We start from the raw sequence: 19235 nt of genomic DNA, 5'->3' as shown, positions 1-19235 counted from the left end.
CGTGGAGCGAGATTCCCAAAGGCTGGAGCGTCGGTCATCTCGCCGGCACCAATTTCGCTCCAGTAGCGCTCACTTCAGCTCAGGGCATGCCCGGCCCAGCATGCATTTGTAGTCTCGTGTGTGCTGCTATATATAATAGCCCCTTGCTTTAGCTACTGTCATGGAGTTCGCTAAATATTTTCATAAAGAAGCTGATAAAGCACACAGGGTCTAAATCAAGGTGACTTACAAAGATGAGGACCAAGAGCAAGAGAGAGAGTGCGGTAACGTAGAGTCAGTCCACTGTTATGTGTAAGGCTGCTGGTATGGCGTTAAACTGTTAGGTTATAGACCGGATGTCATTGTTTTATGCTTGGGATAAAGCAGTTGTTACACGCTGGCTACATGAAACATCCACAACTAAAGAATCATTGTGGAATCTGAAAATACACTTATCCCAAAAGTATGATGGTGTACTTACTATGTGCACATGCTAAAAGAAAGGAAACGAGGTGGGGAGATAACTAAGTGTGTCATGGTAGCAAAGTATTTATAAACAATGTGAGATCTTAAACGTTTCGTTCATTTTCTTTCTATTATTTATACAATTGATTTTGGCCCAATAGGCCTGGCATATTCCCACGTTCAAGGAGCTTTCCGTTTTGATTGGGCTATTTTGCCTAAAAAGCTTTAGGCCTACATATAGATGTGTTTGTAACAACTCTGCCTGGAGTGGTCATATATATGAAACGCCGTTTGGGTCTTTGCATGCCAAAAAATATACATGTCAATAAACACTATTTGACGTGTCAATTAACACTATTTGACGTTTCAAATAAGCTTGTTGACCAATCAGGACCTGGATATGACTTCACGTCACATGATCATTTAACGCGTTCATAACTTTTTTACGTAGTTATTACACATTGATTACATCACTCGTATTTCATATGTCACAACGATTAATCGATAGGTATGCTATGACGCTAGTAAACTTGTCTCGCGCGCACCTACAGTGATGGTCATAAAAAAGCTAGCTAGCTCATGGATGCAAACAATGTTCTTCCACCCAAAAATAGCAAAACGACAATCTGTTTCAGTAGCTGTAGTTAGCAAGCTAACTATATAGCTAGTTGTCATCATCTAAAATAACCCTAATTTATAAGACAGTTTTTATTTGATTAATGTTGGTCGCACCCATCTATGTGAAGCTAGCCACAATAAACATTAGCCACAAGAGTGGACCTTGCGGTTAGCCTTCAAAATAAAGGTATGTTATTGACATTGATGCAAATGAATACAAATAGTAGAATTATGCCATAATTGAATAGATCATGCTAAATGAGGTTGGAATCATTTGTTAATTTGACAAAAATCTGTTTTAATCCTAGTGGATCTATTAGACTTTAGAATTGCATTGGGGGCCATACTTATTTCACTGTACAGCCTTACCTATGGATTGTGGATCAATGACAAGGGGTATCAGTCTACTCAGTGACACCCAGAGAACATTAGTGTCGTAGCTCTTATTGCGGGACTCTGAAACGACTGTGAATTGAGCCACATTTATTGTCAACCTATGTGTATTGAACACTATTCCTGAGGAAAAACAATACTGCGTGGATGTTTTGGAGTCTGATAACTCTGAGGAGGATGTTGGGAGAAATATATTGGGTATTGAGTAGACTGATACCCCATCTCATTGATCCCCAATCATTAGGTAAACCTGTACAGTGCAATATAAATGTCAATACCCACAACAGGCTGACTGGGGAGGGGATTTCACACAGTCACAGTCCGGTAATAAGAGCTACAACGCTAATATTTGCCTAAACTCTTCACAGTTGTGTTCTGTGGGTGTCACCGAGTAGACTGGTACCCCATTTCATTGCTTCACATTCCAACCTTGTTTAACATTATCTAGTTTACATTTGGCATGATTCCACCAATTGTAACCTTCCGCATCACTTCCAAAGAGGTACTTTTATTTTGAAAGCAAATCGCAAATAAAAAAATATTGTTCCTAATCCTTACTGTGTCTAGGTTTACAACACATAATCCGGTCCGATCGAGCCTCATTAAACTAGCTGGCTGCTTATAACGTTATCTTTGGGCAACAGGGTTTAAATTAAAAGCTTATTTAACGTGTCAAATATTATTTGACCTGTATATTTGACGGAACTGCGTTCCATAGCCAAAATGTTGTTTTGCATCGCCAATGGCTCTGCAAGTATGGAGAGGATATTCACTGGTGTTGTGCCGAAAGTCTCCCCCCTGCCAGAATTATCCCCCCCTTCTAATTTCCTTAATTTGTGGATAGAGTCAAATACTTTATGTGGCACATATCAGAGTCAAATACTTTCTATAGAACAAACGTCACGTCAGGATAGGCAACCGAAATTAATAATTTATGTTTGTGTGTTATATTAAACACAGAGGAGGGAGTAAAATGTTGGCAAGCAATAAACATTTCAAAACAACTACTAGTCGAATAAGACATTGGAGAGATGACGAATTTTGGCAAAGAGATTATTTATAGACTAATACAAATCAGTAGCGGATTTAGGTACGGGCGACATGGGCATCTTGTCGCAAGCGGGGGCGGTCGCTGAAGGTGGGGGTTGAATTCTGGCAGGGGAGAGATTTTTCGGCACAACACCTGTTCTCAAGGCACCATCGCATGAGCCTGAAGCCACAGACTGGCTAAACTCCTGTTTCTAAAAATGAATTTAAAGGCACTAATAACTATTTTTTTTGTCTATTTCGCCTAGCTGTAAGTCACAGCCTGTAGGGTACTAGGAGGTATCTAGCCCCCCCCCCCCCCCCCCCCCCAAGAACAATGTCTAATTGTTGACACAAAAAAGCAACAATTGGTGAAAAAATGGTGGATAAAGGTCATGCTTAGGCGAATAAACTATAAAGGGAGATAAATGACTACAGTTTACACTTTTTTTGTTATTTCATGAAATGTTGTTACCCCTGTAGAAGGGCCAGTTACCCCTGTAGAAGATTATGGCATAGGGTTTCACACAAGTGTGTTAAAATCCATTTAGTCAGTTTTATTTAGAAATTATTTAATAAGTAATACTTACAAACAAAAAATAAACTATGGGGGGGGAAATGGTGTTGCACAGGTCACCATTAATATCCGCATTATGAGGAGATTTGATGTAAAGTCCCTATTTTTAACTCACCTGCACATATACAATCCGTTATGTACAATTGCACTAAATGCTATTTGAATAGTGCAAGATTTTAAATCCCAGCAGTCTTTAAAATGAAATTCAAGAGCAAAAGGTTTTTAATTCAGAAAAAACATATGAATTGGAATATAATATTGGACTGGGTAGTCAGTACCATGTGTAATCAGTACCAAGGCCAAGAGTAGTCAGTACCAAGAGTAGTCAGTACTAAGGGTAGTCAGTACCAAGAGTAGTCAGTACCAAGGGTAGTCAGTAAAAATTGTAGTCAGTACCGTGTGTAGTCAGTACCAAGGCCAAGAGTAGTCAGTTCAAGGGTAGTCAGTACCATGTGTAGTCAGTACCAAGGGTAATCAGTACCATGTGTAGTCAGTACCAAGGGTAGTCGGTACCATGTGTAGTCAGTACCAAGGGTAATCAATACCAAGTCCAAGAGTAGTCAGTACCAAGGGTAGTCAGTACCAAGGCCAAGAGTAGTCAGTACCAAGGGTAGTCAGTACCAGAAGTAGTCAGTACCATGTGTAGTCAGTACCAAGGCCAAGAGTAATCAGTACCAAGGGTAGTCAGTACCAAGGGTAGTCAGTATCAAGGACAAGAGTAGTCAGTACCAAGGGTAGTCAGTACCAAGAGTAGTCAGTACCAAGGGTAGTCAGTACCAAGACACAAACAACAACACAGTTACACATGGAATAAACAAACATACATTCAATAATGCAATAGAGAAAGTCTATATACAGTGTGTGCAAATGAGGTAGGATAAGGGGGTTGAGGCAATAAATAGGCCATAGTGGTGAAATTATTACAGTATGGCAAATTAAACACTGGGGTGATAGATGTGCAGAAGATGAGTGTGCAAGTAGCGGTACTGGGGTGCAAAGAAGCAAAAATAAATAAAATAAATAACAATATGGTGATGAGGTACTTGGATGGGCTATTTACAGCTGGGCTATGTACCGTTGCAGTGATCTGTGAGCTGCTCTGACAGCTGGTGCTTAAAGTTAGTGAAGGAGTCTCCAGCTTCAGTGATTTTTGCAGTTCGTTCCAGTCACTGGCAGCACAGAACTGGAAGGAAAGGCGGCTGAAGGAGGAATTGGCTTTGGGGGTGACCAGTGAAATATACCTGCTGGAGCGCGTACTGTGGGTGGGTGCTGCTATGGTGACCAGTGAGCTGAGATAAGGCGGGGCTTTACCTAGCAACGACTTATAGATGCCCTGGAGCCAGTGGGTTTGGCAACGGATATGAAGCGAGGGCCAGCCAATGAGAGCATACAGGTCGCAGTGGTGGGTAGTATATGGGGCTTCGGTGACAAAACGGTAGGCACTGTGATAGACTGTGACATCGCTGAAGTCAAGGATCGGTAGGATAGTCAGTTTTACTAGGGTATGTTTGGCAGCATGAGTGCAGGATGCTTTGTTGCGAAATAGGAAGCCGATTCTATATTTAATTTTGGATTGGAGATACTTAATGTGACTCTGGAAGGAGAGTTTACAGTCTAACCAGACACCTAGGTATTTGTAGTTGTCCACATATTCTAAGTCAGAACCGTCCAGAGTAGTGATGCTGGATGGGTGGGTAGGTGTGGGCAGCGATCGGTTGAAGAGCATACATTTAGTTTTGCTTGCATTTAAGAGCAGTTGGAGGCCACGGTAGGAGAGTTGTATGGCATTGAAGCTCGTCTGGAGGTTAGTTAACACAGTGTCCAAAGAAGGGCCAGAAGTATACAGAATGGTGTCATCTGCGTAGAGGTGGATCAGAGAATCACCAGCAGCAAGAGTGACATCATTGACGTATACAGAGAAAAGAGTCGGCCCGAGGATTGAACCCTGTGGCACCCCCATAGAGACTGACAGAGGTCCGGACAACAGGCCCTTCGATTTGACACACTGAACTCTGTCAGAGAAGTAGTTGGTGAACCAGGCGAGGCAGTCATTTGAGAAACCAAGGCTGTTGAGTCTGCCGATAAGAATGTGGTGATTGACAGAGTCGAATGCCTTGGCCAGGACGATGAATACAGCTGCACAGTATTGTCTCTTATCGATGGCGGTTATGATATCGTTTAGGACCTTAAGCATGGCTGAGGTGCACCCATGACCAGCTCTGAAACCAGATTGCATAGTGGAGACGGTACGGTGGTATTCCAAATGGTCGGTGATCTGTTTGTTAACTTAGCTTTCGAAGACCTTAGAAAGGCAGGGGAGGATAGATATAGGTCTGTAGCAGTTTGGATCTAGAGTGTCTCCCCCTTTGAAGAGGGGGGTGACCGCAGCAGCTTTCCAATCTTTGGGGATCTCAGACGATACGAAATAAAGTTTGAACAAGCTAGTAATAGGGGTTGCAACAATTTCGGCGGATAATTTTAGGAAGAGAGGGTCCAGATTGTCTAGCCCTGCTGATTTGTAGGGGTCCAGATTTTGCAGCTCTTTCAGAACATCAACTATCTGGATTTTGGTGAAGGAGAAATGGGGGAGGCTTGGGCAAGTTGCAGTGAGGGGTGCAGGGCTGTTGACAGGGGTAGGGGTAGCCAGGTGGAAAGCATGGCCAGCCATAGAAAAATGCTTATTGAAATTTTCAATTATCGCGGATTTATCGGTGGTGACAGTGTTTCCTAGCCTCAGAGCAGTGGGCAGCTGGGAGGAGGTGCTCTTATTCTCCATGGACTTTACAGTGTCCCAGAACTTTTGGGAGTTAGTGCTACAGGATGCACATTTTTGTTTGAAAAAGCTAGCCTTTGCTTTCCTAACTGCCTGTGTATATTGGTTCCTAACTTGTCAGTACCAAGGCCAAGGGTAGTCAGTACCAAGGCCAAGGGTAGTCAGTACCAAGGGTAGTTAGTGCCAATGCCAATGGTAGTCAAAACCAAGGCCAAGGGTTATCAGTACCAAGGCCAAGGGTAGTCAGCACCAAGGGTAGTCAGCACCAAGGGTAGTCAGTGCCAAGAGTAGTCAGTGCCAGGACCAATGGTAGTCAGTACCAAGGGTAGTCAGTACCAAGGCCAATTGTAGTCAGTACCAAGGGTATTCAGTACCAAGGGAGTCCAGTACCAAGGGTAGTCAGTAACAAGGATAGCCAGTACCAAGGGCAGTCAGCACCAAGGGTAGTCAGTGCCAAGGGGAGTCAGTGCCAAGACCAATGGTAGTCAGTACCAAGGGTAGTCAGTACCAAGGCTAATGGTAGTCAGTACCAAGGGTAGCCAGTACCAAGGGTAGTCAGTACCAAGGGTAGCCAGTACCAAGAGTAGTCAGTATCAAGGCCAAGGGTGATCATGTCCCAAATGGCACACTTTTCCCTACATACTACTTTTAACCAGAGCTTTAACTTTGTCTGTTTCATGCCTCACTCTGCCTCTCCACTCCCAGCAGCAGTAGTCCTGTTGTTGCTGATGGATAGAAACTCTCTCTGTGTGTGTGTGTGTGTGTGTGTGTGTGTGTGTGTGTGTGTGTGTGTGTGTGTGTGTGTGTGTGTGTGTGAGATTGAAAAAGGTAGAGGAGGAGAGAGGGCAGAGGGAGGGAGAGAGGGCAGAGGGAGGGAGAGAGGGCAAAGGGAGGGAGAGAGAGAAGAGGGAGGGAGAGAGGGACGAGGGAGGGAGAGAGGGCAGAGGGAGGGAGATAGAGAGAGAGAGAAGGAGGGTGGATCGTTGGGGAGTTTCCAGTAAAAAAGATTCAGCTCCCTAACAGAATACAGTGTCCTTCACTGAGGGACTCTCAGGGATTATTATGGGGAAATGGAGATTGTAATACTTGTTTCATTATTGTCTCTGTATTGTGACTTCACCGGTAAGTTTGACTTCTGGTCTAGTACAATGTTGTGATACAGGTGCTTGGTAAATTAGACTTCTGGTCTAGTACAATGTTGTGATACAGGTGCTTGGTAAGTTAGACTTCTGGTCTAGTACAATGTTGTGATACAGGTGCTTGGTAAGTTAGACTTCTGGTCTAGTACAATGTTGTGATACAGGTGCTTGGTAAGTTAGACTTCTGGTCTAGTACAATGTTGTGATACAGGTGCTTGGTAAGTTAGACTTCTGGTATAGTACAATGTTGTGATACAGGTGCTTGGTAAGTTAGACTTCTGGTCTAGTACAATGTTGTGATACAGGTGCTTGGTAAGTTAGACTTCTGGTCTAGTACAATGTTGTGATACAGGTGCTTGGTAAATTAGACTTCTGGTCTAGTACAATGTTGTGATACAGGTGCTTGGTAAGTTAGACTTCTGGTCTAGTACAATGTTGTGATACAGGTGCTTGGTAAGTTAGACTTCTGGTCTAGTACAATGTTGTGATACAGGTGCTTGGTAAATTACATTCTACTAAGCTAACATATGGAATTGTTTTAAGATGGTCATACCATTGATCATTTAGCAATTTGATTTTAGGATTTTTGTAATGAAATTATTTAAAAGGCTATATATATATATATATATATATATATATAATTATTTTTTTTTACACATATTTAACCCCTTTATTTTGTTGGCACAAAACTACCTCCATTTATTTATATTTTTTGTGAGAGTCTCATCTTTCCACTCTTTCCCAGCCTAATTGCCATGACCTTACTCTCAGATGGTGTCTCAGAGAGAGTTGGGATATGCCATTTTCAACAGGACAAATATAATCACTTTTTTATATCCATGTAAAAACTTTTTTTGAAATAATGTAGTTTCCCTTATTGTCCTGTAGGTGGTGCTATTGTGTCACATTCACAATGTGTTTTTAGCCAATAGTGCTCTGGTGGAAGGTAGTGCACTATAGAGAGAAAAGGAGCCAGTCAAGAGGATTTGGACATAGCCAAGGGTGGTCAGTACCAAAGCCAAGGGTGGTCAGTGCCAAAGCCAAGGGTGCTCAGTACCAAAGCCAAGGGTGCTCAGTACCGAAGCCAAGGGTGGTCAATACCAAAGCCAAGGTTATTCAATACTCAGTACCAAATGGCTCCCTATTCCCTACATACTACTTTTAACCAGAGCTTAAACTTTGTCTGTTTCATGCCTCATCCTGCCTCTCCACTCCCAGCAGCAGCAGTCCTGTTGTTTCTGATGGATGGAAACTCTGTGAATCTGTGTCTGTATTACCCTTCTGATAAGAAACCATCTAGCACATTGGGGGAGATGACACAATGGAGCACCATTCATTTTCAATGAAGGGAAGCGAAATGGGCAAGGGACCGATATGATGGTGAAGCTAGCGACATGATGGTGAAGATAGCGACATGATGGTGAAGCTAGCGACATGATGGTGAAGCTAGCGACATGATGGTGAGCTAGCGTGTCTAGTATAGTACATCACTGTTGTGAGGGTGTAGTAATACACCAGACATTAGTTATCCTGTTAAATGTAACTACAGTCGTGGCCAAAAGTTTTGAGAATGACACAAATATTAACTTTCACAAAGTCTGCTGCCTCAGCTTGTACAATGGCAATTTGCATATACTCCAGAATGTTATGAAGAGTGATCAGATGAATTGCAATTAATTGCAAAGTCCCTCTTTGCCATGCAAATGGACTGAATCCCCCAAAAACATTTCCACTGCATTTCAGCCCTGCCACAAAAGGACCAGCTGACATCATGTCAGTGATTCTCTCTTTAATACAGGTGTGAGTGTTGATGAGGACAAGGCTGGAGATCACTCTATCATGCTGATTGAGTTCGAATAACAGACTGGAAGATTCAAAAGGAGGGTGGTGCTTGGAATCATTGTTCTTCCTCTGTCAACCGTGGTTACCTGCATGGAAACACGTGCCGTCATCATTGCTTTGCACAAAAAGGGCTTCACAGGCAAGGATATTGCTGCCAGTAAGATTGCACCTAAATCAACCATTTATCGGATCATCAAGAACCTCAAGGAGAGCGGTTCAATTGTTGTGAAGAAGGCTTCAGGGCGCAAAAGAAAGTCCAGCAAGCGCCAGGAACGTCTCCTAAAGTTGATTCAGCTGCGGGATCGGGGCGACACCAGTACAGAGCTTGCTCAGGAATGGCAGCAGGCAGGTGTGAGTGCATTTGCACGCACAGTAAGGCAAAGACTTTTGGAGGATGGCCTGGTGTCAAGAAGGGCAGCAAAGAAGCCACTTCTCTCCAGGAAAAACATCAGGGACAGACTGATATTCTGCAAAAGGTTCAGAGATTGGACTGCTGAGGACTGGGGTAAAGTCATTTTTTCTGAATCCCCTTTTCGATTGTTTGGGGCATCCGCAAAAAAGCTTGTCCGGAGAAGACAAGGTGAGCGCTACCATCAGTCCTGTGTCATGCCAACAGTAAAGCATCCTGAGACCATTCATATGTGGGGTTGCTTCTCAGCCAACGAAGTGGGCTCACTCACAATTTTGCCTAAGAACACAGTCATGAATAAAGAGTGGTACCAACACATCCTCCGAGAGCAACTTCTCCCAACCATCCAGGAACAGTTTGGTGACGAACAATGCCTTTTCCAGCATGATGAAGCACCTTGCCATAAGGCAAAAGTCATAACTAAGTGGCTCGGGGAGCAAAACATCGATATTTTGGGTCCATGGCCATGAAACTCCCCAGACCTTATTCCCATTGAGAACTTGTGGTCAATCCTCAAGAGGCAGGTGGACAAACAAAACCCCACAAATTCTGACAAACTCCAAGCATTGATTATGCAAGAATGGGCTGCCATCAGTCAGGATGTGGCCCAGAAGTTAATTGACAGCATGCCAGGGTGGATTGCAGAGGTCTTGAAAAAGAAGGGTCAACACTGCAAATATTCTTTGCATCAACTTCTTGTAATTGTCAATAAAAGTCTTTGACACTTATGAAATGCTTGTAATTATACTTCAGTATTACATAGTAACATCTGACAAAAATATCTAAAGACACTGAAGCAGCAAACTTTGTGGAAATTAATATTTGTGTCATTCTCAAAACTTTTGGCCACGACTGTACATGGAATCTAAAATTTACTCTACATATTGTTTTATGTTTTAAATATAACCTTTATTTAACTAGGCAAGTTAGTTATTAACAAATTCTTATTTACAATGACGGCCTACCGGGGAACAGTGGGTTAACTGCCTTTTTCAGGGGCAGAAGACAGATTTTTACTTTGTCAGCTCGGGGATTCGATCAAAAGTAATTATTTAAACAATAACTAGTAATGCTGTATGGCTCCAGGAAAGGTTCAAATTTCACCTTTCTGGTAATGTGTTTTTTAAATAAATTGCTGAGGTGTAGTCACTTTTTGAGGACAAAAACTCAAGTACACATTACAAATATGATATGAAAACATTTGATCATAACCATGACATAATATGTCATAACAGTTGACATAATTGGGTGTGTTTCGTTAATTGCCTCCAGTGTTGTCTCAGACTGCGCTCTGGGCCGTTCGCAAAATTCAGAGCATTGTCAGATTGTAATTTCATAAATTCAGAGTGTTTCGATCTCAGATCGTTCAGAGTGCACACTGGCAGAGGAATAGGGTTGATCCGAGCATTCTGACCTCACAACCGCGGTCAAGCACACAAGCTAACTTGCTAACGTTGGCTAGCTTGCTAGCTACTTCCAGACACAAATGAGGGAACACCTCACTCTGACCATTTTACTCGCCCTGGCAGAACTGGATAAACTGTTTTCATGTTATTTAAAGCGTTAGTGACTGTAACTGTGCTGCTAGCAACAATTTAATTACACTTTTTTTGCCAATGTTTACTGACACCGGTCATATTCAACGGGTGTTGAGCGTTTGTTAATTCATCAGTTATTCTGCGCTTTGGCACACTCAGACGAGAGTGCTATGAAATAGGAGTAGATAGCCAAAATAAATTTGCGAACACACCCAACTTGTCATAATATGGTCATAACACTGTCATGACCCATATATTTACACCTGTTGTGACAAATATTGTATTATTTTATGTCTGGTTATGGCAGGGTTTCTTCCTGCCAAGAATTTTCCCTTCAATTGAAAGTTTGCTTCTTAAATCGTTTTGTTGTTGTAATGAATTCTTTACAGTCATGTTTTTTTTTATCCATCATATTTTAAATAACTTGTAGAAAATACGGTTTATGACACTGTCATGCAGCATTACTGAAATATAGCGAGCTAGATGACTGGCCAGGCACTAGCCATTAACTAACGTGGACTGATGACCTATTCTGTGATACATTTGTGTTAACTTGTCAAGCAACACATACTGCACCAGACCGTTTGTGTTAACGTGCTCATATCAAGCAACACATGCCAGAACGTTTGTGGAAAGGTCAAAATAACAATTAGTGTGCCCGTTTTTTAATGATCAGACAGTGAAACTAAAATTGATCGGAAGCTAGCTGTTGAGGCTTTTATTTATTTCCCAATTAATTTGGTGATCAAGCTGAAACTGTGTTTCCCAAGTCGGCGCTTGTGCCGCGTTCAAAACAACTGCGGGCTCGCAACTGGGAACTCGGAAATCGCCAACTCCAAATTTGAAAGGTCATCCAACTCAGAATTCTAACTCGGAAACTCTGGTCTCTTTCAGATCAGAAGATCATTGAAGTCATGATTTTACCTTGTATTTTCCCAGGTGTTTTAAACGCTGCATAACTACTCAAACCAGCGGAATCGAAAATGTGCTTTGTCAATGGCTGTGATGTAGGGTTCAGCCAGGACTTGATGGACAGTCGGAAGAGCGAATGAAATGGTAGGAGGGACAACACAGCTTGAAGTTTTTTATTTTGTATTATTATTTTTATTTTTATTAAACAATAACATGCAAAACAGAAACAGAACAGCCAGAGGGATTCCACAAAGAAATAAGAGAAGAAAAAAAATACAAATCCACATTGTATCAATTCAAATACAGACATGTAGCGAATACATTATTTAGACATTTTGTTCTGTATACGTTTTAATGATTCTAAATAGTTTCCCAGATCAGATTAAAAAAATTAAGGAAACATCACAAATGTTGATTTGTGTATGAACATTTTTCCTAATTAAATAAAGACATTTATGACATACTCACGTTCAATTGTGGATTCAGTGTAGTAAAATAATGTCAAACTTAGATAATTCAATGGTTGTATGCATTTTGTTGCCAAGATATAGTCCAGAACACTTCACTATATAAACAATGACAGAATAAGTGTTCAATAGATTCAGTTTCTAGTTCACAAAAAGTGCATTCACTGGTAACATCAGGTATATATTTAGAAATCAAGCTATTACACGGATATAATCTATGGATTATCTTAAAGGAGATCTCATTTACTTTATTGGTCACCATAAATCTGTGTGGAGTGAGCCAAGCACGGCGCCAGTTTACATCAAACGATGAAGCCCAACAAAATATCGCAGAGGTAATAGACTTCCTGTAGAAAATATCCCTTAATTAGGGCTAGGGGGCAGTATTGACACGGCTGGATAAAAAACATACCCGATTTAATCTGGTTACCACTCCTACCCAGTAACTAGAATATGCATATACTTATTACATATGGATAGAAAACACCCTAAATTTTCTAAAACTGTTTGAATGGTGTCTGTGAGTATAACAGAACTCAAATGGCAGGTCAAAACCTGAGAGATTCCTTTACAGGAAGTGGCCTGTCTGACCATTTCTTGAACTTCTTTTCCATCTCTATCATTTACTAAGGATCTCTGCTCTAACGTGACACTTCCGACGTCGTCCATAGGCGCTCAGAGCCCGGGAAAAAACAGAATGTCGTCATTCCAGCCCCAGGCTGAAACACATTATCGCCTTTCTCAAGTGGCCGATCAAGGGACACTGGGCTTATGCGCGTGACCCCGACCGCCCCCGCCTTTGGGATTTTTTCCTCTGTTTGCCGAAAAGGAGATTCCCTGTCGGAATATTATCGCTTTTCTACGAGAAAAATTTCGTAAAAATTGATTTTAAACAGCGGTTGACATGCTTCGAAGTACGGTAATGGAATATTTAGAATTTTATTGTCACGAATTGCGCCATGCGCGCGACACTTCTTTACTATTTCGGATAGTGTCTGGAACGCACGAACAAAACGCCGCTATTCGGATATAACAATGGATTATTTTGGACCAAACCAACATTTGTTATTGAAGTAGCAGTCCTGGGTGTGCATTCTGACGAAGACAACAAAAGGTAATCAAACTTTTATAATAGTAAATATGATTATGGTGAGTGCTAAACTTGCCGGGTGTCTAAATAGCGAGCCCGTGATGCCTGGGCTATGTACTTAGAATATTGCAAAATGTGCTTTCACCAAAAAGCTATTTTAAAATCGGACATATCGAGTGCATAGAGGAGGTCTGTATCTATAATTCTTAAAATAATTGTTATGCTTTTTGTGAACGTTTATCGTGAGTAATTTAGTAAAATGTTAGCGAATTCCCCGGAAGTTTGCGGGGGGTATGCTAGTTCTGAACGTCACATGCTAATGTAAAAAGCTGGTTTTTGATATAAATATGAACTTGATTGAACAAAACATGCATGTATTGTATAACATAATGTCCTAGGGTTGTCATCTGATGAAGATCATCAAAGGTGAGTGCTGCATTTAGCTGTCTTCTGGGTTTTGGTGACATTATATGCTGGCTTGAAAAATGGGTGTCTGATTATTTCTGGCTTGGTACTCTGCTGACATAATCTAATGTTTTGCTTTCGTTGTAAAGCCTTTTTGAAATCGGACAGTGTGGTTAGATTAACGAGAGTCTTGTCTTTAAATAGCTGTAAAATAGTCATATGTTTGAGAAATTGAAGTAATAGGATTTTTAACGTTTTGAAAATCGCGCCACAGGCTGCCAGTGGCTGTTAGTAGGTGGGACGCAAGCGTCCCACCTAGCCCATAGAGGTTAATAAACGATTGTTGAATTTCGTATCTAGTAAACCTATGCCATTCATCTGGATATCGCTTACAATAAGAGATATTCCAAAATATGCATTATTCTTAAGTAAAGATTTTATCCCACTAGGTATAGCTTTTATAACAGTGTCATATTCCTTGCTTGAAACCTCAAAGTTGTATCTTTCAATAAATTCTCTCCGCGTAAATAGATTCCCATTAATACTAACAAATTGGCTGACAAGGACAATGTTTTTTGAGAACCAGTTACGGTAAAATAACATCTTGTTTCTATGTAATATCGACCCATTGTTCCATTTATGAGGTGAAAAGTTGTGTTTATACAGCAAAGCCCAGCACATTAAAGCCTGCTTGTGAAAACCCGCCAATTTCACAGGAAGTTTACCCAAAATATACGGACATTGTAGTAAAAAATTAAGCCCTTCGAACTTCTGAAGTTATTGTTATGTACCTTTTAACCCAGTTGACTTTTGATATCTGATTGAAAAGAGTGAAATCTAAGACATTTAGACCGCCATCACAAACCCTGTTGGTGATAACATCTCTTTTGTGGCTTGTTTTTCCATATGAAGTTGTACAATAACAACCTATCTAAGGTACAGCAAGTGGATTTGAGAATGTCAATAGATTAAAAAAGATAGGATGCACGAGATAGCCCCTCAACTTTGGATAAAAGCACCCTTCCTTGAAGACTTAAATACCTTCCTAACCATGAGGATAATTTTTTGTTGTTGACAGATTCAGTTACAGGATTCAAATTAAGATCATTCACAGCCTTAAGATTTTTGGTGATCTTTACACCGAGGTAGGTTACATTATCTTTTTCAGAGATGTTACAATCTGCTGGATTGACAGCTCCTTTCAAAACAAACAACTCACATTTGGAAAAATGTAATACCAAACCTGAGATTTTAGAGAACTGCTTCACAATATCCAATGGTAATCTAGCTTGTGACATCCGCCAGTTAGGATATCTTGATCTCTCTGGACTGGAATGTAATGCCTTCAAATTGACTTTGATGAACTAATGAGCATAAGATTTGGGATACTAACAAAAATAAAAAAGGTGAGATTGAACAACCTTATCGTGTTCCTTTGAGTTCAGAGCTCTAATAGCATCAACAACAAAAATGACCAAACTTCACATGCTTAAAACAATCTAAGATAAAATTGGCGACTTAAGGGTATCAAATGCTTTCTGAAAATCCAACAATAAGAAAACAGGGAAGTGATCCAATAGATCACAATACTCAACCAAGTCTAACACCAGCCTCAGATTATTAGATATATGGCACCCTTTCATAAACCCTGATTGACATTCATCAATCAGATCATTCAAGCAAGACTTTAACCTTTTCACCAAGATTAAGGCTATCATTTTGTAGTTGTTATTTAGGAGTGTGATTGGACCCCAATTATCAATATTTAAGAGATCCTTGTGTGGTTTAGGTATAAGAGTAATAACCCCTTGCTTCAGAGAGGCAGGTAGTTCTCCCTTCTTTATAGCCTCCTTAAAGGTTTCAAGTAAAAATGATGCTGTTTCATGTCCAGAGTTATAAAAACATATTGGTCAAGCTTGTTTTTTTTAGGTGCATTGTCCAACCTGTTAGGTGCATAATCTAGGGTGGACATTTGGAGCCCAAATTAGACACTTGAACAGGATTTTAACTTCTCTATCAAACATATTTTAACATGAAAAAATGTGGTTAATTTTGCATAACAGGGTGGAAGTTTATGAGTCAAATCAAATCAAATGTATTTGTCACATACACATGGTTAGCAGGTGTTAATGCAAGTGTAGTGAAATGCTTGTGCTTCTAGTTCCGACCATGCAGTAATATCTAACAAGTAATCTACCAATTCCACAACAACTACCTTGTACACACAAGTGTAAAGGTATGAACACGAATATGTACATAAAAATATATAAATGAGTGATGGCCGAACGGCATAGGCAAGATGCAGTAGATGGTATGGAGTACAGTATATACATATGAGATGAGTATTGTAGGGTATGAAAACATATAAAGCAGCATTGTTTAAGGTGGCTAGTGATACATTACATCAGGATGGCAAGATGCAGTAGATGGTATAGAGTACAGTATATACATATGAGATGAGTAATGCAGGTTATGAAAACATTATATAAAGTGGCATTGTTTAAAGTGGCTAGTGATACATCTAATTACATCAAGATGGCAAGATGCAGTAGATGGTATGGCGTACAGTATATACATATGAGATTAATAATGTAGGTTATGTAAACATGATCTAATATAAATAATATAAAGTGGCAAGTGATAAATTGATTACATCAATTTTCCCATTATTAAAGTGGCTTGAGTTGAGTCAGTATGTTGGCAGCAGCCTCTCTGTGTTAGTGATGGCTGTTTAACAGTCTGATGGCCTTGAGATAGAAGCTGTTTTTCAGTCTCTCGGTTCCAGCTTTGATGCACCTGTACTGACCTCGCCTTCTGGATGTTAACAGGGTGAACAGGCAGTGGCTCGGGTGGTTGCTGTCCTTGATGATCTTTTTGGCCTTCCTGTGACATCGGGTGGTGTAGGTGTCCTGGAGGGCAGGTAGTTTGCACCCGGTGATGCGTTGTGCAGACCTCACTACCCTCTGGAGAGCCTTCCGGTTATGGGCGGAGCAGCAAATTGGAGTGGGTCTAGGGTGTCAGGTAGGGTGGAGGTGATATGGTCCTTGACTAGTCTCTCAAAGCACTTCATGATGACGGAAGTGAGTGCTACAGGGCGGTAGTCATTTAGCTCAGTTACCTTAGCTTTCTTGGGAACAGGAACAATGGTGGCCCTCTTGAAGCATGTGGGGACAGCAGACTGGGATAAGGATTGATTGAATATGTCTGTAAACACACCAGCCAGCTGGTCTGCGCATGCTCTGAGGACGCGGCCGGGGTATGCCGTCTGGGCATGCAGCCCTGCGAGAGTTAACACGTTTAAATGTTTTACTCACGTTGGCTGCAGTGAAGGAGAGCCCGCAGGTTTTGGTAGCGGGCCGTGTTAGTGGCACTGTATTGTCCTCAAAGCGAGCATAAAAGTTGTTTAGTCTGTCTGGGAGCAAGGCATCGTTAACTGTGACGGGGCTGATTTTTCTTTTGGGGACTAACAACATGAAACATGGACAAATATATCAAACGGAGTGTTTATATGTATGTGGCGTTGCACCGTTGTTTTCCCACCACAGAAATGATGACACTTCCTGAATGTGGTGTCATTGTAGGAAGGGGTTGTTTTCTTAAATGGAGAATAACAACAAACTAACAGAGAGGAAAGTGATATCAGGGACACGGAAAATCTTAAAATAAATAATAAATACAATAATCATGAAAATAAAATGTCATTGATGAGAGAAAATTTAACGAGAAATATAAAATGATGAAGAGAGACTTTAAATATGCTATTATTTTAAGGCTTATATTTCTCGTGGAAGTTGATGAATAACACCCGGCGATACAAAACTCCTACATCCAAAAAAACATTTTTTTTTCTAAATGCATAACATTTCTCTTTCAAGATCCAGATTTTTACGTTTTTAAGGTAATAGACACCTGATCTTGTATTTAAAGCCTTTTGAAATCCGCATTTTATACTAAATAAAAAGTGATATTTCCTGGGCACAGAAAACGCACCGCATCTCAGCAATGACATGACTAGCTGGTAGCTTAGCTGTTAAGAGCGTTGGGACAGTAACGGAAAGGTGGTTGGTTCGAATTCCTGAGCCGGCAAGGTGAAAAATATCTACTGTTCTACCCTTGAGCTAGGCATTTTGTCCCCCAACAGCACCTACTCCCCGGGCACTGATGACATGGATGTGATTAAGGCAGCCCCCCTCACCTCTCTGATTCATAGGAAAAACACATTTCGGTTGAATGCGTTCAGTTGTGCAACTGACTAGGGTTGGCCTTCATTGTAAATAACAATTTGTTCTTAACTGACTTGCCCAGTTAAATAAAGGTTAAATAAAAATAAATAAAGCTGCTCAGGCTGACCACTAGAAACACGGCTACTATGGTAAACCTTGCTTGATCAGCTGAGCAATCTTTCCAGCTAGCTTGTTTGAATGAATGGTCATTGCGGTAGCTGGTTGATAAAGCTGTATGGCCAGTGATGCCAATTTAGCAATTTTGTTGCTAGATTTAGCAACTTTTCAGATTACCCTGGCAACTTTTTTTTTCAAACAGCACTTAGCAACAAATGTAGCTACTTTTAAAAACGTATTTGGAACTTTTAGCAATTTCAGTAAATTGTACAGCCAGCAGCAGCAGCAATTTCAGTAAATTGTACAGCCAGCAGCAGCAGCAATTTCAGTAAATTGTACAGCCAGCAGCAGCAGCAATTTCAGTAAATTGCAAATCATTGTTGGCTGACTGCAGTAGAACGGGTTCGATGAGCCAAACCCAATGAATATAGTTGGTCCCGAATGTTTGACCTTGAACAGAACTTACAACATCAATCAACATGTCAATCAAAATTGTACAGCCAGAAGTACAGAAAAGAGTCTGTACCTGAACAAATGTCAAATCATATTTTTTGCCGAGATGGGAGTCAATTTGAGTAATGTTAGTGTGTATTCTACGTAATGACGCAGTTTTACGTTATCACGCAATGACATCACAACGTCGTTTAGCAACTTCTGGCAACAAATCAACCTGCCTCTAGCAACTTACCCTGAAAGTTAGTTGGCAACACTCTGTATGGCACCAAAGTTCTGGGACTGTTGTAAGCAATCAGCATGTATCTGATTGTGACAGCCGGTGACGTTGTAACAGTTGGCCAACGTGATAACATCGCAGCTAGAAACAGTCAGCTGTGCTGCAGAACTCAGCGCACTTATCACAACAGAACAGGAACTGCCTTATCATGAAAACGTATTCGTGCTATTAGCTAGAATTTCACTACACTAGCTACAACTGGCGTTGTTAGCATCCCTTTCGTTTCATATATGGATTGATTTAAGACCAGTTCAGCCAGAATGCAGCAAGCAGACACTGACTTGGTTGCTCATTTTCGTGCACATTTCGATTTTCATAAATACTGATTCTACAACCACAAAACACCTTAGCTAGATGTAGAATTAGGTAGAGAAGACTTGCTCATTAAAAAAAGTCAATATTGGCTACAGGTTTATTATAGCTTTTGGTAAGATTAACTATTTTAAGGATGAAAGGGACGATGTCACCTTGGTAATATTTTAGAGCGTCAGGACAGCCTATTGTAGATAACTCATGAGTGTTCTGCGAG

This window comes from Salmo salar, chromosome 02 (assembly GCF_965601325.2).
Source record: "Salmo salar chromosome 02, fSalSal1, whole genome shotgun sequence".
NCBI classification, from domain to species: domain Eukaryota; kingdom Metazoa; phylum Chordata; class Actinopteri; order Salmoniformes; family Salmonidae; genus Salmo; species Salmo salar.
Note: the sequence above shows the minus strand (reverse complement) of the source record.